This window comes from Coenobita brevimanus, chromosome 101 (assembly GCF_032717465.1).
Source record: "Coenobita brevimanus isolate Jiangsu-jjx chromosome 101, ASM3271746v2, whole genome shotgun sequence".
Classification (NCBI taxonomy): Eukaryota; Metazoa; Arthropoda; class Malacostraca; order Decapoda; family Coenobitidae; genus Coenobita; species Coenobita brevimanus.
The window spans coordinates 38,777,818-38,803,133 of record NC_137054.1 but is presented as its reverse complement, the minus strand read 5'-3'; the positions used below and the strand labels follow the sequence as shown (position 1 = coordinate 38,803,133).

At 41.7% G+C, this 25,316-nt stretch overlaps 1 protein-coding gene and 1 pseudogene across 1 annotated transcript in view; one reads left to right on the top strand and one right to left on the bottom strand.

The window, feature by feature from the left end:
- LOC145415010 (protein MON2 homolog) overlaps positions 1-25,316 on the bottom strand; it is a 1,148,323-nt gene that overhangs the window by 351,083 nt on the left and 771,924 nt on the right. The gene's annotated exons all lie outside the window — the stretch shown is intronic.
- Positions 306-424, top strand: LOC145415181 (5S ribosomal RNA; annotated as a pseudogene).

The window sequence follows — 25,316 nt, the reverse complement described above, 5'->3', positions numbered from 1 at the left end:
ATATATATATATATATATATATATATATATATATATATATATATATATACAATATTTATATATATATATATATATATATATATATATATATATATATATATATATATATATATATACAATATTTATATATATATATATATATATATATATATATATATATATATATATATACAATATATATATATATATATATATATATATATATATATATATATATATATATATATACAATATTTATATATATATATATCTATATGTACAATATTTATATATATATATATATATATATATATATATATATATATATATATGGCCATACCACGTTGAGTACACCGCTTTCTGTCCGATCAGCGAAGTTAAGCAACGTTGGGTCTGGTTAGTACTTGGATGGGTGACCGCCTGGGAACATCAGATGCTGTTGGCATAACGTTCTCCCTACGTGTCAAGTGGGGTTGGTGGAGGATTAGTGCCCTTCCCTGTAAAACAATTAACTCTAAGCCTTTGGCCACCCGTTTGGGATACATGGTGTCTGGCAATGAATGAATGAATGATATGGTAGATGGAGTGAACAGTTATGCAAGTCTGTTTGCTGATGATGTAAAGATCTTGAGGAAGATAGAGGTTGAGAAGGATTGTAAAATGCTGCAGGAGGATCTGGATAGAATACATGATTGGAGACGGATATGGGAAATGAAATTTAATGTAAAGAAATGTAAAATATTGGAAATGGGTAAAAGTACCAGGGGGCCATCACTGAATTATTTGTTGGGTAATGAATTAATCACAAAAATGAGAGAAGAGAAAGATTTGGGAGTGCTGGTCCAAGATAGTTTGTCACCAGAAAAGCACATTAACAAGATAGTTGGAGAGACTTATAAACTCTTGACTAACATAAGAGTAGCATTTCATTATATGGACGAGGAGATGATGAAAAAATTGATAATGGCCATGATCCACCCCAGGTTAGAATATGGAGTGGTAGTGTGGTCCCCACACAAAAAGAAAGATATAAACAAGACTGAGAGAATACAAAGAACAGCAACCAAAATGGTCCCCAGTCTGGCAGACTTGTCATACAGAGAGAAGCTGGAAAAGCTGGATTTGCCTTCCTTAGAGGAAAAGAGAAAGAGGGGAGACATGATTGCAGTGTTCAGGACCATGGTGGGAGTAGATAAAATTGACAAAGAAGATCTGTTTGTATGGGATAAGAGAGCAACAAGAGGACATGGAATGAAATTGAAAAAGTCAAGCTGCTTGAAGGATATCAAGAAATAAAGCTTTCCTTACAGAAGTATAGACTTATGGAATAGCCTGGACAAAGAGATCGTCCAGTCTAAAAACTTAAACAAGTTTAAAGCTAAATTTGACTTATTGAGAAACACCGACGGAAACTCACAAGCATAGCACATTTCGTGTATATCACAATTAGGTATATTAGGTTTTTTTTTCATTTATTCATTGCCAGACGCCATGTATCCCAAACGAGGTGGCCAAGGGCTTGGAGTTAATTGTTTTACAGGGAGGGGCACTAATCCTCCACCAACCCCACTTGACACGTAGGGAGAACGTTATGCCAACAGCATCTGATGTTCCCAGGCGGTCACCCATCCAAGTACTAACCAGACCCAACGTAAATACTTAAATATTTGGAACGACTTAGACAAAGAGGTGGTGCATGAGAAAAACATTCAAGTGTGTAAAGGCAGACTTCATAAATGTGGATATGGAGACAGGACAACACGAGCATTGCTCAATTCCTGTATACTACAAATAGGTAAATACATGCAAAGGGATGTGTCTCGACTGCCTCTCAGCCACCGCTCCAAACCTTAAGTAGTTTTCAGGAATTATGTTTGTCTTATCTCCTTTGGTCTTGTCTTAAGTTTAAAGTATTGTACGTTACCATAGATTACCAAAAATGTAGAGAGTTATTGGCAGTGAGTATACATGAATGTTTATAGTATTTTCAGTAACAGCTGTTTGGTACTGTGACCAACCTCAAACAGGGACGATAATGTAAACATCAAGGGACTCGAACTTCCAGGATTTGCAAATGTCAGGGATTTGGTTAAAACACTGATTATGAGGGTTACTGAACTAGAAAAGAAAGTGGAGGATTTAGTGTTAAAAAACATGCCTGAAAATACCAAGAATACCACACAGAGTCTGGTCCAGGCCAACAAGACAGCAAAAATGGAGATCGAGAATTTAAAGGGAGAAAATATCAAATTAAGGAGAAAACTAGAAGAGAGCAGTAACAAAACAGTGAAGGTGAGTAGTGTGTTAGAAGAGCAAAAGGCAAAGTGGGCACATGTGGAAGAAGAACAGAAAGAAGTGGTCAGCTTAAGAGAAATCATTCAGGAAGAATGGGAAATAAACAAGAAAAAAATGGAAGAAAATGTAGTGAAAATACTGAAGAAAAAGAGAAAATAGTGAGAGAAACTATAGAATGGAACAGATGTGTGGTAATACTTGGAAACAGGGAGGAGGAAGAAAAGGTTAGGTCCGTGAGACTCGAGAGAGACACAAATCTGGTGAGAAAAATATTAGGCAAGATTGATCCCGAAGGAAACAAGTGGGAAAAAGAAATTGAGGAAGTAAGGAGGATAGGGCCATATAAGAAAGGGGAAGCAAGACATATGAGAGTTAATTTGTCATCAGAAAGTGTAGTAAATGATATCCTTAAAGTGACCTGGAAAGTAAGCAAAGAGGCAGGGATGGAAACTTTTATAGTATGAAAAGATTTGAATGAAGGAGAAAGAGAACTTTAAAATCTTTGAAGGAACAAGTAAAGGAAAAAAATGACAAGAGGACAGAGGAAGAATGTAAACCTTTTTTTTTTGGAGCGTGATGGATATGAAAGTAAGGAAGTGGTATGTGCGGAACTAGAAGTGAAGGAAACAAGGGGGATGGATGAGAATACAGAAAAGAGAGGAATCAGTAAAGATAAAATCAGTCAGGTAAATCTAAGTATCATGTACAGTAATGTGGATGTGTTAATATCTTAGATTATGCTGTGAAGGGTATATACGAGGGAGCTAGGGCTACGGTGCGAGTGAATGGTGAGCTGAGTGAGTTCTTTGATCTCAATGTGGGACTGAAACAGGGGTGTGTAATGTCTCCATGGCTGTTTAATATATATATGGATGGGGTCGTAAAGGAGGTACAAGGTAGGGCAGTGGATGTGGGGGTGGCCCTAATGAATGAGGGTGAGATTTGGAAGCTTCCGGTGTTGCTGTTTGCTGATGATACAGTATTGTTGAGTGAAGATGAATGGGAGTTGCAAGGTTTGGTGAATGAATTTGGGACAGTGTGTAGGAGGAGGAAGCTGAAAGTTAATATAAACAAAAGTAAAGTTATGGTGTTTGAGAGGAATGAAGTCACAGAGTGTGCAGTGAGGTTGGATGGTGAGGATATGGAGAATGTGAGTTCATTCAAGTACTTGGGTAGTGTGATGAGTAAGGATGGAACTTTGGGGGATGAAGTACGTGAAAGGGTACAGCAGGGAAGGAAGGTTGTTGGCACACTGAAAGCAGTGATGAGAAATAGGGAGGTGAGTATGGAAGTTAAGAAGTCACTGCATGATGGTATTGTGATCCCTACCCTGACGTATGGAAGCGAGGCGTGGACCTTGCAAGAGGGGAACAAGTCAAGAGTGAGAGCAGTGGAAATGAGTTACTTGAGAGGAGCATGTGGAGTGACATGGAGGGACAGGTTGACGAATGAAGAAGTGAAGGAACGTTGTGGGGTAGATGTGGATGTGGTTGAAAAGATTAGGAGAAATACACTGAGGTGGTTTGGACATGTGGAGAGGATGGAGAATGAAAGACTGGCTAAGAGGGTGTATGTGGGTGAGGTGGAGGGAGGGAGAGGGAGGGGTAGACCGAGGATGAGGTGGAGGGATGGAGTTGAGAGGTATATGAGGGAGGGGGGGGTGAGTTGGGGGGAGGGTAGTCAAATGGTGGGTGACAGAGTGACTTGGAGGCGTTTTGTCTGCGGCCACCCTTTGCGGGATTAGGGCGTCGGGCTATAGATAGATAGATAGATAGATAGTTAATATCTAAGAAAGGGGAAATTGGAGACTATACAAATTAAAAGAAACCTGAACTTGTTTCCGTGGTGGAGACTAAATTGCCCTGAGATGTTGATACAAAATTGTTTGGATGGAACAATTATATTTAGAGGAAGGATAGAGAAAGCAAGTTTGGGGGAGGAATAATGATTTAAACCCATAATGACTTAAGAAACAAAAAATTAGAAATTGAAAATACCAAGGCTGAACTTTTGGAAATTGAAATAAAGGATATTTATGGACAAAAAAATAGATGTAGTAGTATTTTATATGCCCCCCAAAACTAGGGCATGGACAAAAAGAAGATTACGAACAGTTAATAAGAGAATCCATTATTAAACTAGAGATGTTAATTGAATGACAAAATAGAATAGTAATAATGGGAGATTTTAACTATAGAGAAGTTGACTGGGAAAGTATGGATGCTGGGAACCTCTCTAACCCCCTTGGGAGTAGGGGGTTTCTAGAATTCTCACCCAGTATCCCTGCTTGTCGTATGAGGCGACTAAAAAAAGTTGGTGGTGGGTTAGTTCCCCACCCCGCAAAAAGAACTAACTAAACAAGCAAACAAAGTGCCTCGGATCAGGATGGACCATATGTTGACGACTAAGGAACGGACAAAGGACATCCTTAGGGTGAGGAATGTGAGAGGAGTGAATAATGAAGTGAAAGAGAGAGAGATTGTTCAGGTGCTTGAGGATGCAAGAGTGGATATATGTGGATTGACTGAAACTAAATGGTATGGTGAAAGGGTGAGAGAATGGGAATACGGTTTAGGAATATGTGCAGGAGTTAATGAGAATGAGAGGGCAAGAGAGGGAGTATGTCTGATGATAAGCAAGAAGTGGAAGGAGAATATAAGAGAGTATGGAACAGTGGGTGCAAGGATTGTATGGGTAAGGATGAAAATAGGTATACAAGCATGGGCGATTGTGTGTGCGTATGCGCCAACAGAGGACCAAGTGGCAAGAGTGAAAGATGAGTTTTGGGCGAGTGTAGAAGCATGTATGGATAAGTTTGAGAGGAGTGAGAGAGTGTTTTTGATTGGAGACATGAATGGGAAATTTAGGAATGTACCAGAGGATGGAGTGGTTGGTTAGTGGGGTGTGCCAGCTGAAGTAGATGGGAATGGTATTGCTTTGTTGGACATCTGTGCTATTAGGGGTTAGTAATAGCTAACACCTACTTTCGGCATAAGATGATCCACAGGTATACATGGAAGGTTATGAGGGGAATGGATGGTGAACTTGTTGAACGAAATGCAATGATTGACTATGTGTGTGTGGATGGGCGAATGAGAAGACAAGTGGTGGATGCAGGAGTGTGGAGAAGGTGGGGGAATGGAATCTCGGACCATCACTTAGTGATGGTCAAGGTAAGGCTGCAAAGAAAATGGTTGAAGAGACGAAGGGGAAGATAAGAGGAAACAGCTCCTGTGAGAAGAGTGGAGAAATTGCAAGACAGTGAGAGAATGGTAGAGTATAAGAGCATTGTGGAAGAAATATTGGGAAGGTATGAGTTTGAGCAGATGGAAGGGGTGGAAGACGTATGTAAGATATTCACGGAAGAGACAGGGGCAGCGTGTGAGTTGGTTTGTGGGGTGAGGAGGAGATGCAGGGGTGTGCGAGGGACAGCATGGTGGAATGATGAGGTGAAACGAGCTGTGGAAAAAAAGAAGAAGGCATATTGTGAATGGCTAGGGAGTAGAGGTAGGGGAGAAGATGAGAGAGAGAAGAGAGAGGTATATGTGAGAAGGAGAGGGGAGGTGAAGAGATTGGTGAAGGAGAGTAAGAAGAAAGTGGATGAAGAATTTGGGAGGAATCTGAGTGTGAAATGGAGGGAGAGTAAGAAATTGTTTTGGAAGGAAGTAAAGAAAGTAGGGCAGTGTGAAAAGGGAAATAGTAGGGGAGTGAAAAATAGGAATAATAGATTGTTGGTGGAGAAGAGAAAGAAATTGAGGAGATGGAAGGAGCACTTTGAGGATTTGTTGAATGCAGAGAGTAAGAGCAGTGCAAGTATAAGTGACTGGGGAATGGCTGGGAGAAGAAGAGATGACAGGAGGGAGGAAGAGATCAGTAGGGTGGAAATAGTGAAAGCAATGATCAAGATGGGAAAGGCCTCAGGAATTGATGGAGTGTGTGGTGAAATGCTAAGGTATAGGGGTGAGATTGTAGTGGAGTGGATATGGAAGTTATGTAGATTGGTTTGGGAAGAGGGAAGGGTTCCAGAGGACTGGAAATCAGGTATAATTGTTCCTTTATACAAAGGAAAAGGGGAGAGGGAAGTACAGTATGTGGTAACCATAGGGGTATTTGCCTTCTTAGTGTGACTGAAAAAATATATGGTAGAATACTCACTGATAGGGTTAGTCATATAACAGAGGAGTTAGTTGGAGAATAACAAGGGGGATTTTTAGTTAGGGAAAAGGGTGTGTAGATCAGATATTTGCTCTAAGATGTTTAGTGGAGAAGTGTCTAGAAAAGGTAAAGAACGTGTATGCTGCCTTCATGGACTTGGAGAAAGCTTATGACAGAATAGATAGACATGGTATGTGGAAGGTATTGAGAATATATGGAGTGGAGGGGAAATTGCTGAGTGCTGTGAAGAGTATGTACGAAGGAGCTAGGGCTACGGTGCGAATGGATGGTGAGCTGAGTGAGTTCTTTGACCTCAGTGTGGGACTGAAACAGGGTTGTGTGATGTCTCCACGGCTGTTTAATACATACATGGATGGGGTTGTAAAGGAGGTGCAAGGTAGGGCAGTGGATGTGGGGCTGGCTCTTATGAACGAGAGTGAGACTTGGAAGATTCAGGAGTTGTTGTCTGCTGATGTTACAGTATTGTTGAGTGAAGATGAATGGGAGTTGCAAGGTTTGGTGAATGAATTTGGGACAGTGTGTAGGAAGAGCAATCTGAAAGTTAATATAAACAAGAGTAAAGTTACGTGTTTGAGAGGAATGAAGTCACAGAATGCACGGTGAGGTTGGAAGGCGAGGATATGGAGAATGTGAGTGGATTCAAGTACAGTACTAGGGTAGTGTGATGAGTAAGGATGGAACCTTGGGGGATGAAGTGCATGAAAGGGTACAGCAGGGAAGGAAGGTTGTTGGTTCACTGAAAGCAGTGATGAGAAATAGGGAGGTCAGTATGGAAGTTAAGAAGTCACTGCATGATAGTATTGTGATCCCTACCCTGATGTATGAAAGCGAGGCATGGATCTTGCAAGAGGGGAATATGTCAAGAGTGAGAGCAGTGGAAATGAGCTACTTGAGAGGAGCATGTGGGTGACATGGAGGGACAGGATGACAAATGAAGAAGTGAAAGAACATTGTGGGGTGGATGTGGATGTGGTTGAGAAGATTAGGAGAAATACACTGAGGTGGTTTGGGCATGTGGAGAGAATGGAAAATGAACGACTGACTAAGAGGGTGTATGTAGGTGAGGTAGAGGGAGGGGAAGACCGAGGATGAGGTGGAGGGATGGAGCTGAGAGGCATATGAGGGAGGGGGGAGTGAGTTGGGGAAAGGGTAGTCAAACGGAGGGTGACAGAGAGACTCGGAGGCGTTTTGTCTGCTGCCACCCTTTACGAGATTAGGGCGTCGGGCTATAAACAGATTGATAGATAGGTAACAGAAAACATGTTAACCCAATTAATTAAAGAAAATACAAGAACTAGGGGTGATGACGAACCATCAAGGCTTGACTTGGTATTCACTAAGGACCCAAATGATGTGAGGAATATAACCAACCAATGCCCCTTTGGTAAAAGTGATCATCTGGTTACTGAGATGGAAGTAGAGGGAGTAAGGGAAGGAGAAAAAGATGAAAGACACAGAGAAAATAGATACAATTGTGGGAAGGCAGACTTTGCTTCCCTGAGGAACTTTTCCAAAATGCAGACTGGAGTTATATGAATACGATCACAAATATTGATGAGAAATATGAGTTTTTGATAGCATATAAAACAGGAGTTAGTAAATATGTCCCAAAATTTTCTGCAGCAATGGAAAGGAAGAACAAATGGTTTAACAACAGATGTAGAATGGCACATGAGGCAAGAAAAGGATCATGGAATATAGTGAGAAAAAGGTATAATGAATGGGCTCCCGAGGAGTAGAAGCAGGTAAGAAATGAATATGTAAGGGTGCGGAGAGAAGAAGAAAGGAAATACAAAAAAGATATTGTAACTAAATGTAAAAAGGAGCCAAAACTATTTTATAGGTTTGTAAATGGTAAAATGAAAGTTAAGGACAGTATAATATGATCGAGGGATGGAGATGAAACTTACAAAAGAGAACAAGAATTGTATAAAAATAATGAACAATAAGCTGCTGTCAGTTTATGTGTTGAAAGAGGAATTTAGGGAACCTGAAATGGAACCCAAGATGATGGGAATGACATGAATGAGGTGCTGCAGCTGATGAGGGACTTGGATGTGAGAAAAGCAATGAGATCAGATGGTGTGGCTGGAAGGATCCTCAAGGAATGTGCAAACCAGTTAGTGTGGCCTGTTAATATCATCATCAAGACCTCACTGGAAAATGGACAGTTACCTAAAGCCTGGAAAAGAGCAAGTATTGTGCCAATCTTCATGGGAGGAGATAGGGAAGATCCACTTAATTACAGACCTGTATCATTTACTTGTATTGTTTGTAAAATCTGAGGGAAAAGTATTAGAAAAAGATGGATAAAGCATTTAGAAGAAAATGAAGTGATAACACCAAGACAATTTGGTTTTTGGGAAGGACGATCTTGTGTTACTAACCTATTCCGTTTCTACAGTAGGGTAATAGATGTCATACAGGAGAGGAAGGGATGGGCAGATTCTGTCTATCTTGATCTCAATAAAGCATTTGACAGGGTGCCCAATAGGAGACTGCTGTGGAAGTTGAAGACCTTTGGAGGGGTGCATGGGAAACTATTTGAGTGGATGGAAGATTATTTGATGGGAAGGCAGATGAGAACAGTCATAAGAGACAAGGTGTCACAGTGGAGAAACATTACTAGTGGAGTACCCCAGGGCTCTGTCTTAGCCCCAATAATGTTTCTGATATCTGTAAATGATTTGCCAGAGGGTTTGAATAGATACATGAGTATGTTCACAGATGATGCTAAAACCATGAAACATGTTAAAGGTATTGATAGTTGTAAAAAACTGCAAGAAGACTTGGACAAACTCCACAGCTGGAGCCAGACTTGGAAAATGGATTTTAATGCCAAGAGGCGTCATGTATTAGAAATGGGAATGAGTGAAAAAAGATCGCACTGGACATATAAAATGGGCAACGAGATAACTGGTAAAAGAAAAAATGAGAAAGATTTGGGAGTGATTATTCAGGATGACTTGTCACCAGAAAAGTCTCTATCTATCTATTGCCAGACGCCTCAATCCCGTTTGGGGTGGCCACAAACAAATCGCCTCCAAGTCGCCCTGTCCCCCGCCATTTCACTGCCCTGCTCCCAACTCACACCCCCCTCTCTCATATACCTCTCCACCCCATCCCTCCATCTCATCCTCGGCCTCCCCCTCCCTCTTCCCCCCTCCACCTCACTCACATACACTCTCTTCATCAGTCTTTCACCCTCCATCCTCTCCATGTGGCCAAACCACCTCAGTGTGTTCCTCATAACGCTTCCTATCACATCCACAGTATATAAACAAAATCATTGGAGGCACTTATGGAGTACTGACCAACATGAGAGTGGCTTTTAATCATATGGACAAGGAAATGCTGAGAGAGTTGACAGTGACCATGATAAGACCATGACTGGAGTATGTGGCTGTGGGGTCAACTCATTTGAAGAAGCATATTGATAAACCTGAGAGGGTTCAACAGATGCAACGAGGATGATACCAAGCTTAACCCCTACACGCCGGGGGTTTTCCGATGTTGCACACTCCTCCCTACGAGGGATATCCTTGATGGAAAAAATACACTTACTTTAAACCCTAATATCTCCCAAACTATAACAGCTAGAGAAAAAATTAATGATACATAAGAATCACAAACTCTTCCTCTTTCAAATGAAAGTATCCACACATCTCTAGGTAGTCCCGTTGATGAGTAAGAATAAGTTAAAGTTCAAAGGGTAGTGGGAAGATGCTTGCGGCTATACACGTCAACCGGCACTGCTCCGCGTTCAAAATCGTGACTGCTATACACGTCAGCCGGCGGCTAGGGGTTAAGGGAACTAACCTATGAGGAGAGATTGGAAAAACTGAAGTTACCAACACTGTGCAAGAGAAGGGAAAGAGGTGACTTGATCACGATATTTAGAAATGTAAGAGAATTGGAAAGGGTGGATAGAGAAGATCTTTTTGTGCTAGATGATGAAAGAAAAAGAGGTCATGACCTCAAGTTGAGGAAAAGTAGATGTCTTAATGATCTTAACAGGTTCAATTTCCCGAAGAGAACCATAAGTATTTGGAACGACTTAGACGAAGAGGTGGTGCAGGCAAAAACATTCATGTGTTTAACCCTTAAACCGCAGAGTTGTTTTGGAGCTCCTTGCATGTCCCACGGGGATATTCGCGCTCCGACAGACTTTGTAAAAATATTTGCCAAAAATCAGTTATTAGTCTTAGAATATTATAATTACATATGCATATGGCACATACCTTTAGCATTCTCCTGGGATGTTTGCTGAGCCTTCATCAAGTACCATAGGACTTCTGGAGACTTCTGATGTTGGGTAACGACGTCTCCACTTTACACTTCCCGACATCCCGTAATATGATTACTACAGCCTGATATTATCACTAGAAACACTATTCTATGATTTTCAAATAGTTTGGAATCCATACTAAAAAAAAAAAACACCGTGAAAGCAATGAAAATTACGACTCCTACCAGCTTCCCACTTGCGCTCGTTCGCTGCTGGTATTCTGTCATTTATTATTCATAAAAACACTCACACTTTATATTTCTATTACTATATAACACTTATATATATCTGCAGTCTTTATCCATAAGTTTCCTTCAGTAATAGCAGTTTATTGTCACTGTAGGCATTCAATTTCTCTTTCAGTAAAATAAGCAGCATTGACTTTCTCGTCCTGTATACTAGCCTTGAGAGCGAATCTGTCGCTTTCACTTTCACTTTCATAACTCACAGTATTCATACATGCTAGAGTGAAACTTTCACTTTCATTACTCCTAGTATATATACTTGTATTCTTATATTACTATTCATTTACATTTCTATTTACATTCTCTATTTTATTTACACTGTGTTATGCACTGTCACTTGCAGTAACTTATAAAACTATTTTCCACTGTTCACTTATATTTACATTCACTGTTTTCACTTGCTGTTTACACATTATTTTCACATTATTTACATTTCCACTTGCACTGTTTTAGTTACCAAAAAGATCATAGTCACTGTCCATCATTTTCACTTATAAATTAACCAGTTCATGTTCCACAGCATTCACTTAGCCCTTTATCCCTTTTCACACAAGGTTTAAGTAGAAGTCCGATATTTTGGCATCTATGGGACCGGGCAAGTGCCGAAAAATCAAAATTGCCGAATTATCAAAAACCCTACCCACTCAGTACCTTATATGTTTCGGTGAACACTATCATCACTACTCATATCATTACAAATGTGTTTGGAGAGAGTACTGTATACTGTTAGATACTGCACAATACTGTAACGAATACAGTACTATACATGAATATGAAAAATAAAGAAATTAGTGAACATACTGTATATAAATGTAATGGTACAGTAGGGCTACAAGTTCACATGCACTTACCTAAACTTGTAGTAGGTTCCTTATTTACATATGAACAATAGAAGGGGTTAACTGGAGTCTGCTACTGCTGGAAGAAGTCCCCAGCAGTAGAGGGGACGAAAAAAATTGGAAAATCTGCCGAACGATCAGAGATTTTCGTAAATGGGACTATTTCTCAAAACTGCCGAAATGTCAGATTTGCCGGGGAATTGGATGCCGAAGAATTGGACTTTTACTGTATTAGGATGCGAAACAACCGAACTCACCGGCCTCACACTTCCAAGTGAGCGGGATCCGCGTGCATAATGAAAGACCCTTCCGATGACGTCACCACTCGGACCGTAACAAGTGCATGTGCACACACAAACAGCAATATGCGCTAACTCTCTCGTCCTCTCTTCTTAATTTGATGAAAGATCCCAAGGACGAAACTGAATGGATTATTGGCGTCCTACACACACTATGTATCCAATACATAGACTTTTGTTTAAGCACCATTAAGACCCAATCTGTAACCACATACAGATATGTGGTGTCCCTTGAAGTATTATAATCCTTCTAGTCCCGGCTGACTGCTGCACGCAGCCGCTCGGTCGAGGCACCTTTCTTGGTGAGACAGTCAGCCAGTTGTTGTGATGTATCCACCCAAGACACTTCATCAATCTCCCCTTGCTCCAACATGTCTTGTAATACAGCAATATCAATGCTCAATCTTCTGTCTTCTACACTCCTACAGGAGTAAAGGCCGTCCACCAGACTCTTGTTATCCACAAAACACTTGATCTTGAAATCTCCACATCCAGAAACCTCATGCAATATGCTGGCAAGATATACAGCAGTTTCAGCACATTCAAGCAGCATCAATGTTTCAGCAGATAAAGTAGATTTGATGACCTGCCTGATCTTTCTAGTCTGCCAGAATAAGGTACATCTTGCCCCACTAGCATCTAGTAGGAAGATCACAAAGCCTCCCTGAGACCCACTGCCTACAAGGTTGGCAAAAAAGACATATGAAAAACACTCTATATAACATTCATCGAGTGGCCCCATTCTTGGAATGTATAGCTTCATGTTGTCAGTCTTTACCCTTGCAATCACCTTGTCGAGCCTAAGCAAATCTGCTACAGTAGCTCGGTTGCTAGTCATACTCAACTCACACACATCAAAGGCAATATCTGGTCGGGTGTGTGTGGCAATTAAACTGAACTGCCCAATTAATGCTCGGTACTCAGTTTTCTCAGACTCAGACAGCTCTCCTGATTTTACTGCTGCACGATGTCTGCTCAGCGTAACTGGTTTCACAGACGAAGTGCACTGGAACTGGTCAAGCGTTATGCTGCCATCGCTGTTGGAGACAACATTTAGACTAACGTATTTGAAAGCTTTTGATTCCGAACTGCCGATGAGGAATATTTGGCTCAAACTGTTTATCACTTGTTGCTCGAACTCACGTGTACCAGCCCAAAGGAAATCATTGACATACATGCATATAATGCCTTCGATCTTGCCACTATTACTCCAAGAGAATAGTGATGAATCCAATGATGACACTTTAGCTCCAAGACTCAACAGCTCATCTTTAACGCGCAGGTACCAATGCCTAGCAGCATCACAAAGGCCGTAAACCGTTTTCCTTAGTCTCCACAGCTTACCGTTTGCATATTCTGGCGGAGGACGTAAATGAACAACTCGCTCAATGTTGTTACCTTGCAGATAAGCAGCTTTCACGTCCATAGCATGGCAATCTCGTTGGTTCGTGGAGGCAAAAGAAAGTGCCAAACGCACAGCCTCTTTTGAGCATGTAGGAGAGTCTTTCTGGAGTTCCACGGTGTCTTCCTCAAATCCTCTGGCGACTAAACGGGCCTTAACATTTGGCTTCTCATTTTTCATTTTTTCCGTCACAACCCATCGAACCGTTATGGCATCTTGCCCAACATCAACTACTTCTTCATACATGTCAAAACTCTGCCAGTTTGTAATTTCTTTTTCGTTGGTGCATAATACATCCTCAGAGCTGAAAAGAACAAGTATCTCTGCTTCATAATCAACTACTTCCCATGTGCTGAAATCATTTTGCAGATCCACCCAATCAATATTGCCATCAGAGTCCCTCTTCAAATTGTAGCAGTGTTTGTACTTTCCAGTGGCTTTTCCCGCCCGACTCACAATCCTTCCAGTCACCACCTCTCCTGTTTCTGAATGTATTCCCTTTATACGCTGACCAACAAACCTTGGGAGGCTCCTTAACCGGAAGAGAAACTGTGGGAGGCTGATCATCCAGAATTGCACCATTTTCCGACTCATCATCCGGTGGATAGTCATTCAATACTTGCGAAGAATCGTCATTAGGATTCTCTTGGACTACATTGTTCTTCTCATAACTACTGACGCTGTCTCCAACTGTAGTATTTTGTTCTGGAGCACGTGCTAGATGACACAAGTGCACTTGAATGTAGACACCGCCGTGTCTCACCAGAATTTGTTTTCCATCTCTGCCTATTACGATTCCAGGACCATGCCATTCATGGCTGTCATTTCTTTTGTAGAAGACCTCATCTCCATTTTGGATGTCGTTTCAGTCACTCGAACGTACGTTGTGCCGCAGAGCCCTTGCCAAACGTTCATCCGATTCAGTCTTTATAAACTCTTGTCTTGCTAAATGAAGAGCGTTCAAATTGTCCCTCACAATTTTTGATGGCGATGTAGGTTCCAAGGCTGGAGGATCATTTGCATACACATTAGGCAGGCCAGGGTTCTGACCAAAAACAAGTTGGTTAGGAGAAAAACCTGCATAGTTGGTGAGAGCATTTCTTGCCGATACTGCCCAAGCCAAGGCCACATCCAAGTCACACTGGCTATCAGCCATTATCTTCCTAACAATATCACCTATGACTGCATTTTTATGCTCACATACTCCATTGCTCCATGGACTCTCTGCAGATGTCGTCATGATCTTGATATTAAAGGACTCTCCCAATGCTCATATTTCAGCATTGTTGAATTCACACCCATTATCTGTGAGAATTTTTCCAGGTGCGCCAAACAGAATAATCCAACCCTGAAATACTCCTCTGATAATGGTGATCGCACATTTGTTTGCAATTACTATCGCAGTGCAGTACTTGGTCACCAAATCAACAAGGACTAAGAAATAATGCCTTCCCCAAGCTTTCAAATCCATAGCTATGGCTTCATTAAACTTAGATGCTATGGGCAAACTGATTATGGGTCGGGGCTTAGCTCTCTTGTGCCTACAACAGACTGTACATGCATCAGATACATCCTTGATAGCTTGCTCCAGTTCTGAACTTTTAATTCCAGCATCTGTAATAAGTCTGATTAGTTTAGCCGATGTTGGGTGTCCAAATTGCCTGTGAAGCTTCGAAGCTGTTTTGTCTACATCACCCCCAAGAGATGCCAGTGCGATCGTTTCACAAAACTCTCAGCCTAGTCACAAAGAAATTGGAAGCAAGTAATGGCCTGAAGATGAGGACTTCAAATCAATGATAGTTCCACAAATTTTGACCTGGTCACTCTCAAAATTAATCACCATTTTTGCTTTTTTCATGGAACGTTTGCTCAGCAGCAAGGGAATATTACTGCTCACCACATCAGTCACAATGGTTGCACGCATATTTCCAATGTAGCAAGGCAGAGTAACACACTTGAGGGAAGATACCGTGTCACCATCAGTGAAAGTAAACGTTGAGGATGACTTTGAGGATGACTTTTCTTCTATTATAGCTTCACGTTCGTAATCACTGAGCTCACTCAGATAGCAATTGATCCATTCAACCCCACACACAGTTGTAGAACACCATGTGTCTAGAACAGCAAATCCCTTAGATTCTTCTACTAGCATCTGTAATCTACCTCGACTAGCTGTATCATCTGCATAGCCCATAAATAATGACAGATGCACTATTTCATAATTTTCTTCTTGACTGCCTTTATTTTCGTATGCATCCAGACAGTCACGTGCCCAATGAAATCGAGAATCACATACTAAACACCTCAACACCTTACCATCAGGCCTGAGTGGGTTCTGCCTCCTGCTGGTGGATGAGCGTTGGGAATTCTAGCAGACACAGTTGAACGGCCATCACCACGACCTCAAACATGTACTGAACCACCCTGAAACCTTGTCCTTCCTCGTCAATTACTCCTAACGTAAAAGATTTCTTCACCCCCGACTTCGTCACACCAAAAAACTGGTTCACTCTTCATCTCACTGGCAGACACCAATGCATCGTTCTGCCCGCAAATTTCCCCAGCGAAAATATGATTTAAGGCAGATTTCATGTTTTCGAAGTTATCTCAGTTATCCCAGACATCACTAGTTGTTGCTCACTATCTGAAAGTTTGCATGAAGCCAGAAGCATAAAAGCCATCACAGAATTAGGTAGTTGCATATCCTGCTTCGTAAATTTAAAATAAACATGCTCGAATTCTGCCACAAACTTATGAATGTTCACATCATCAAGTCTTCTGAAGTTGTACAATTCATGAAAAGCTGCAAACTGCCGACATCCTTTGTCCACGAGAAATAAACCGTCTAGTTTGTTCAACAAGGTCTGAACACCATTATCATCTTTCAGATCAGCAGCATCAATTTCTGAAGACGTCACCCACGCTCTTCCTGACAATGAAAGGTGAATGGCTAGAGCTTGCTTCTTTTTTGGTAACTCCGTCAGTTCACACCATATGTTGATGTCCTTCTTCCAACTCTCATAGGCAGAATCATTTTCAAGTTTTGGAGGCCACTTAGTTAAGCACGATGCCATTATGCTCTAACTATGCTCTGGTACCAGTATTAGGATGCGAAACAACCGAACTCACTGGCCTCACACTTCCAAGTGAGCGGGCTCCACCTGCATACCGCAAGACCCTTCCGATGACGTCACCACTCGGACCGTAACAAGTGCGTGCGCACACACACACTAACAGCAATATGCGCTAACAGTTCAGTTGGGTAGATATCACAGGGCCCATTGCATGGGGCTAAAAAGCAGCGGAATTGGATAGGAGCGAATCCGACATGGTTTCACGTTGAAAGACGACAGTAAACTGAATGCTGTGGTGGTCTAGGGGCAGTGAAAGGCTGCCAATATCAGCGTGGTGACAGTTGCTAATATATACGCTATGAAATGATTGGCAGGAAATCTAGACAATACATAATAAATTAGGTAGTTCCAGGTGAAAGTAAATATCACTTAGGCTTCTCCCTTCCCTTCTTATATATACAGTAATCCCTCGAATATCCGATGTAATAGAGCCAAAGGCATGTCCGGATAGTGATCATGTTTGGATATTGGGCCCCAGCCGCCTGGACTTGTACTTATGGACCCTAACTCAGAAAAACACCTATACAACTAACACCTATACAACTCCCTCTGGACATGCATTGCACCTATTTAAGACCCAAATCACACCAATAAGGGACATAAAAGACTGAAATAAATGCAAAAGAACCATAAAATGAGGTTTTAGAGGTAGGTTTATACAATATTAAACATTCTGGGTACTTACAAGTTCCTGGCTCCTGGACTGGTTTGAACCGCCAGTTTGCAGTCCACAGTTAATCTTCTGCACTCTAAATTCTAATTTCTTAACACTGCACAACACTGTAAATTCCCGTGTGTTCTAGTGGCGAAGTATTGCAGTTTATTCACTGTTTATTCACAGAAAACAAACATCTGTGGCTTGCACTGCTAAATGCATCTGCTCTCGATCGGAGTTAGGCTGTGACTGTTGATGATGGCGGGGTAACAGAGTTGCCAGATCGCAACGGCCACATTACCAATCTCCTCAACTTTCATTACCAAATTTAACTTTTCATTACCAAATTCGTAAAGCTAGCATTTATTCTTCACTAATTATCTATCTATCTATCTATAGCCCGACGCCCTAATCCCGCAAAAGGTGGTCGCAGACAAAACGCCTCCAAGTCACTCTGTCACCCACCATTTGACTACCCTCCCCCCAACTCACCCCCCCCTCCCTCACATACCTCTCAACTCCATCCCTCCACCTCATCCTCGCTCTACCCCTCCCTCTCCCACCCTCCACCTCACCCACATACACCCTCTTAGTCAGTCTTTCATTCTCCATTCTCTCCACATGTCCAAACCACCTCAGTGTATTTCTCCTAATCTTCTCAACCACATCCACATCTACCCCACAACGTTCCTTCACTTCTTCAATCGTCAACCTGTCCCTACACGTCACTCCACATGCTCCTCTCAAGTAACTCATTTCCACTGCTCTCACTCTTTACTTGTTCCCCTCTTGCAAGGTCCACGCCTCGCTTCCAAAAGTCAGGGTAGGGATCACAATATCATCATGCAGTGACTTCTTAACTTCCATACTCAGCTCCCTATTTCTCATCACTGCTTTCAGTGTACCAACAATCTTCCTTCCCTGCTGTACCCTTTCACGTACTTCATCCCCCAAAGTTCCATCCTTACTCATCACACTACCCAATTACTTGAATGCACTCATGTTCTCCATATCCTCACCATCCAACCTCACTCCACACTCTGTGACTTCATTCCTCTCAAACACCATAACTTTACTTTTGTTTACATTAACTTTCAGCTTCCTCCTCCTACACACTGTCCCAAATTCATTCACCAAACCTTGCAACTCCCATTCATCTTCACTCAACAATACTGTATCATCAGCAAACAGCAACACTGGAAGTTTCCAAATCTCACGCTCATTCATTAGGGCCAGCCCCACATCCACTGCCCTACCTTGCACCTCCTTTACAACCTCATTCATATATATAATAAACAGCCATGGAGACATCACACAACCCTGTTTCAGTCCCACACTGAGATCAAAGAACTCACTCAACTCACCATCCACTCGCACCGTAGCCCTAGCTCCCTCGTACATACTCTTCACAGCACTCAACAATTTCCCCTCCACTCCATATATTCTTAATACCTTCCACATACCTTGCCTATCTATTCTGTCATAAGCTTTCTCCAAGTCCATGAAGGCAGCATACACTTTCCTTCCCTTCTCTAGATACTTCTCCACTAAACATCTTAGAACAAATATCTGATCTACACACCCTTTTCCCTTCCTAAATCCCCCTTGTTCTTCTCCCACTAGCTCCTCTGTCATATGCCTAACCCTATCAATGAGTATTCTACCATATATTTTACCAGTCACACTAAGAAGGCAAATACCCCTATGGTTACCACATACTTCTCTCTCCCCTTTTCCTTTGTATAAAGGAACAATTATACCCGATTTCCAGTTCTCCAGAACCCTTCCCTCTTCCCAAGCCAATCTACACAACTTCCATATCCACTCCACAACAATTTCACCACACACTCCATCAATTCCTGGGGCCTTTCCCAGCTTAATTTTCTTCATCGCTTCCACTACTTCCGCCCTACTGATCTCTTCCTCCCTCCTCACATCTCTTCTTCTCCCAGCCATTCCTCAACCACTTATACTCACACTGCTCTCACTCTCTACATTCAACAAATCCTCAAAGTGCTCCTTCCATCTCCTCAATTTCTCTCTCTTCCCCATCAACAATCTATTATTCCTATCTTTCACTCCCCTATTATTTTCCCTTTCACACTGCCTTACTTTCTTTACCTCCTTCCAAAACAATTTCTTACTCTCCCTCCATTTCACACTCAGATTCCTCCTAAACTCTTCATCCACTTTCTTCTTCCTCTCCTTCACCAGTCTCTTAACCTCCCTTCTCCTGCTCACATATACCTCTCTCTTCTCTCTCTCATCTTCTCCTCTACCTCTACTCGCCAACCATTCACCATATGCCTTCTTCTTTTGTTCCACATGTAATCACTCTCCTTACAATTAAGACCATGTTGATTATTTTCACGCTATGTAGGGTAGTTGATTAATCAGAGAGAGCAAACAATCCACCATCTCCATCCTGTGTATCCTCATACATGTGAAAAATTCATTTGGTAATGCATTCTGATTCATTACCAAACGAATTTTTCATTACCAAATTGGCCCACACTTGGTAATGAAAAATACCAAATGGCAACCCTGACAGGGGAGGGGGGAGGGGGGAGGAAGGAAGGGGTGAAGGGACCATGGTGTAACAGCTGTTCGGCGCCACGCGGCAATTTTAAATTACGTGTGGGAAAAAACTCAAATTTTTTTCGAAATTTTTGCGGTTTTGGGCCCATTTTGGGAATATTGGATCCCGGGACAATTATGTCCGGTTAGTGGGGATCTTTGGATATTGGGCGTTTGGATATTAGAGGGATTACTATTTTTATACGAGAATAGATTACATGGCATTTTTCAAGGGGAAATAAACAGGGAAAATTAGCGAAGAAGTGCACGTGAGGTGTTGTCAGGTGATACTTAGCCAATTCCAGGTGTATGGCTCTATCACTTACCTTATTTCTTTTTTGTATACATTATTTTGTATAAGAATAGGGCATAGGGCTTATTTCAATGGATGAAATCAGTGGAAAATTCCGGGGATGATTTACTTAGCGCAGCGTGGCCTTCAGGCGAGAGGAGAGGGTAATGGAGGGGAGGTAGGGAGGGGAGCCAAGAACAGGGAGAAATGGCTAAATTGTCCACAATGGATGGGAGTGCAGATAAGATTAGGAGTGCTGACTAGTGTCAGACACTGGCAGCACTGACAGATGATAAAGCCACCACTTGAAAGCCTGGGCAAATTCAAAATAACACAGAATCACAAAAGTGATGCCCCGCGGTATGATCCCTTGCTCCCAAGCATCACAAAAGTGATGCCCCGCGGTTAAGGGGTTAAAAGAAGACTAGGTAAATGTAGATATGGAGACAGGACAACATGAGATTAGCTCAATTCCTGTATATTACAAACAGGTAAATATAAATAGGTAAATATGCATACATACACATGCATGCAAGCACACATGCACCCACACTGTGCCCCTGGAGAGAGAGAGAGAGAGAGACAGCACTACTGTGAACAGCAACCTACCTAATAACATTAATAAATACCACTAACATTAACAAATACCAAATAAAAAAACCAGTATTTTTCATCATGAATAATGGTTCAAGAACCTTATAAATTCACTTCATAGGAAGGAAACACAAAGACACCCAACTGTAATAATAAGCTCATGTATCTCAACATGCAACATCAGAATAGACAGTCACCTTGTTGTTATAAACACTAGTACTTTTGTGTCATTAGTTTGCTATGAAGCATCCCTCAATAATGATTTTGGAGACAGAAACAAGTGGCAGGATGAACAGGCGCATAACTGACTACAGTGTTCCTCAGCTGTGGCCTTAATGGTATCCACCACACTCAGACCCTCTTGTCTTCAGCTCCAGCCTCTCACTTCACGTGCCTCCCACAAGCGGAACAGGGTTAGAACATGAACCATCCTGCTGTAAACTTCTAATCCTCTCTCTCTCTCTCTCTCTTTCCACATGGTCGACTGAATAGATAATTTTATCTTAGGCAGAGCAGACTGAGAGCACGGGAATTGTTTGTACTAGTATAGCAGAGTTAGAACTCTGTAGTATTGTTGTAATTACAGGTAACTCGCACGGAACACGATCTCACGGAACGCGCTCGCAATTATACACGGTAAGGGCTGGGATACATATAAGACAACATAAGATTAAAGAACCATTATGAAAACTACAAATTAACGCAGGAGAGGCCTTTTGAAAGATCAAATCCTCGAACGTCACCGCAGCATGCGGTTTGTTTTGATTACGTGACGATCTAGGCGGGAAATTATTCAGTGAGTGAGACATTCCCGAGTACAGTAGCACAGTATTTGTAAGTTAAATATTTACAGTACTGTACTGTTCTGGTAAGTTTATGTGCAACTTAAAGTACTATTAAATAACGTTAAAGCAAGAAATAAAGTCTTATAACCAGTTTACCTGATAGGCGTCAGAATATTGCCTTTTTTATTTGTTCGTTTTTTCCACAGTACTGTATAGTATTTGTAAGTTAAATATTTACTGTTCTCGTATGTACTGTACTTGTAAGCACTTAAATAAAGTTAAATCATTAAATAAAGCCTTGTAACCAGTTAACCCAAATTATATGATTACCCATGATCGGCGTCGGAATATTGCCTTTTTTGTTTGTTCGTTAAACTCTTACTGTACTGCTTTTCTACAGTACTGTATTTGTAAGTTAAATATTGACTGTTCTGGTATGTACTTGTAAGCAATTAAAGCATTATATAAAGCCTTGTAACCAGTTAACCTGATTTATATGATTACCCATGATTGGCGTCGGAATATTGCCTTTTATGTTTGTTCGTTAAAGACTTGCTGTACAGCTTTTCCACAGTACTGCATTTCTAAGTTAAATATGTACTGTGTTGGTATGTACTTGTAAGTTAAAGCACTCAAAAAAGATAAAGCATTAAATAAAGCCCTGGTACCAGTTAACCTGATTTATATGATTACCTATGATCGGCGTCGGAATGTTTCCTTGTGTTTACGTACAGTATTTGTGTGTTGAAGTTTTGCTCTGGAGTACTGTATTTGTGAGTTATAACATTAAATAAATCTTCTAACCACTTAAAGTGCTTTCTAATGATAACCAGTGACAGATAACAGCAAAACAACACATTTGGGGGGTCTAGGGAGCAAAATATGGAGTAGTTTAAATATACTGTACGCGATTTCGCACCTAACGCTGCACGGTAGGAACGAAACCCACGTGTTCCGTGCGAGTTTCCTGTAAGTGAATTTACTTATTCATCCATCCATCATCCAATCCTACGTTACCCCACGGGGAGCATACGAGCCCACAACTAGGCAAGCTGGTCCTGACATTTAAGATGAGAGTGACCAGCCTCAATCATCCCTGAGTGGCATTACATTAGCAATAACCCCAACCACCTCTTGGGTATAAACCTTCACCAGCTCAATCCGATTGGAGTGCCGTAATTACCCACTAAACCACCAAGCGCCATAATTTGGTTATATTGTTACCACCCAGCATAGTAAATGGTTTCCTGATGTACAGGAAACCATTTGGCTTGTCACTCAGTGTTGAGTCACCCATAGGCAGAAGGAAGAGGAAAGTAATGGACAGAGAGACAAAAGAGGGAGTGAAAAGTCACCCGTAGGCATAAGGACATGGAAAGAATGAGTAAAGAATGACAGAAGAAGAAGGAAAGAATGGAAGGAGAGGAAAGGGCAGACACCCAAGAGCAGCACTACATCAGCTGAGTGGATGGTGAGTGCCCCTACCTACTATATTTTCATAATTTATTTTTTCTGTTATTTCTGAGGCCCCAAGGACCACGGGGCCCAGGGCACGTGCCCTATGTGCCCTAGAGTTAACATGTACCTGTATCCACCTTCTTCTAGACCTACCATGTCTACTCCCACCTTCAAATGCACTCAGATATACCCTTTTCACCACTCTACTCATACCCATTCTCTCCACAATTACAAGTACAAAGAATCTATGTGTCGTCTTTCAAATCTTGATGTTCACAGACTTTTACTTTGCATCCTTCACAAATCACATTATTTCTTATTCTGTTCATTCCCTGCACTCTACACACATTCCTCAAGACACAACTCCATTGCCCTAACTCTTGGCTCTTCATTTTCATGCTGCATCATAGCATCACACCTGTATGTTAGGAGTACGCACTAAAACTCCTCCATGGAAACTTCTAACAGCCACCACACTTAGTCCTCACCTTCTCATCAAGGTGTTCACAGCACCAACTGTCACTCAACTTTCCATTTCTTTTTCACATTTACCTGGTACCTCTCTTTTTTATCACTGCACCCAGGTATTTTAACTCTCACTAATTCCAGTCTCTCTCCATACATTATAAGATCACACTGGGAGTCATACTCTCTCTCTCTCAACAACAATCACTTTGCTCTTTTCTACATTTACTTTCAGGGCATGATGCTCAAAGGAATCCACAAAATTCTGCAGTCTGCCAAGCTCTTGTCTGCTATTTGCAAGCAAAACTGCATCATCTGCATACATCTGATCTGACATACTCCATCCTCCACCATTCATTACAAATGCCACCCTTCTCTTGTGATTTTACCTCCATCCTAACACCATCCATATTAGTATAGTGATCCTTTGGTTATTGCACATTTGGTAATTGCAGTTTTCGTTATGACTGCTGGATGAAAATCTGCACTTTTGCCATTACTGCACAATTTTTTACTATCTATCTATCTATCCATAGCCCGATGCCCTAATCCCGCAAAGGGAGGCCGCAGACAAAACGCCTCCAAGTCACTCTGTCACCCACCACTTGACTACCCTCCCCCCAACTCACCCCCCCCTCCCTCACATACCTCTCAACTCCATCCCTCCACCTCATCCTCGGTCTACCCCTCCCTCTCCCTCCCTCCACCTCACCCACATACACCCTCTTAGTCAGTCTCTCATTCTCCATTCTCGCCACATGTCCAAACCACCTCAGTGTACTTCTCCTAATTTTCTCGACCACATCCACATCCACCCCACAACGTTCCTTCACTTCTTCATTCGTCAACCTGTCCCTCCACGTCACTCCACATGCTCCTCTCAAGTAACTCAATTCCACTGTTCTCACTCTTGACTTGTTCCCCTCTTGCAAGGTCCACGCCTCGCTTCCATACATCAGGGTAGGGATCACAATACTATCATGCAGTGACTTCTTAACTTCCACACTCACCTCCCTATTTCTCATCACTGCTTTCAGTGTACCAACAACCTTCCTTCCCTGCTGTACCCTTTCACGCTCTTCATCCCCCAAAGTTCCATCCTTACTCATCACACTACCCAAGTACTTGAATGAACTCACATTCTCCATATCCTCACCATCTAACCTCACTGCACACTCTGTGACTTCATTCCTCTCAAACACCATAACTTTACTTTTGTTTACATTAACTTTCAGCTTCCTCCTCCTACACACTGTCCCAAATTCATTCACCAAACCTTGCAACTCCCATTCATCTTCACTCAACAATACTGTATCATCAGCAAACAGCAACACCGGAAGCTTCCAAATCTCCTCATTCATTAGGGCCAGCTCCACATCCACTGCCCTACCTTGCACCTCCTTTACAACCCCATCCATGTATATATTAAACAGCCATGGAGATATCACACAACCCTGTTTCAGTTCCACACTGAGATAAAAGAACTCACTCAACTCACCATCCACTCACACCGTAGCCCTAGCTCCCTTGTACATACTCTTCACAGCACTCAACAATTTCCCCTCCACTCCATATATTCTTAATACCTTCCACATACCTTGCCTATCTATTCTGTCATAAGCTTTCCCCAAGTCCATGAAGGCAGCATACACTTTCTTTCCCTTCTCTAGATACTTCTCCACTAAACATCTTAGAACAAATATCTGATCTACACACCCTTTTCCCTTCCTAAATCCCCCTTGTTCTTCTCCCGCTAGCTCCTCTGTCATATGCCTAACCCTATCAATGAGTACTCTACCATATATTTTACCAGTCACACTAAGAAGGCAAATA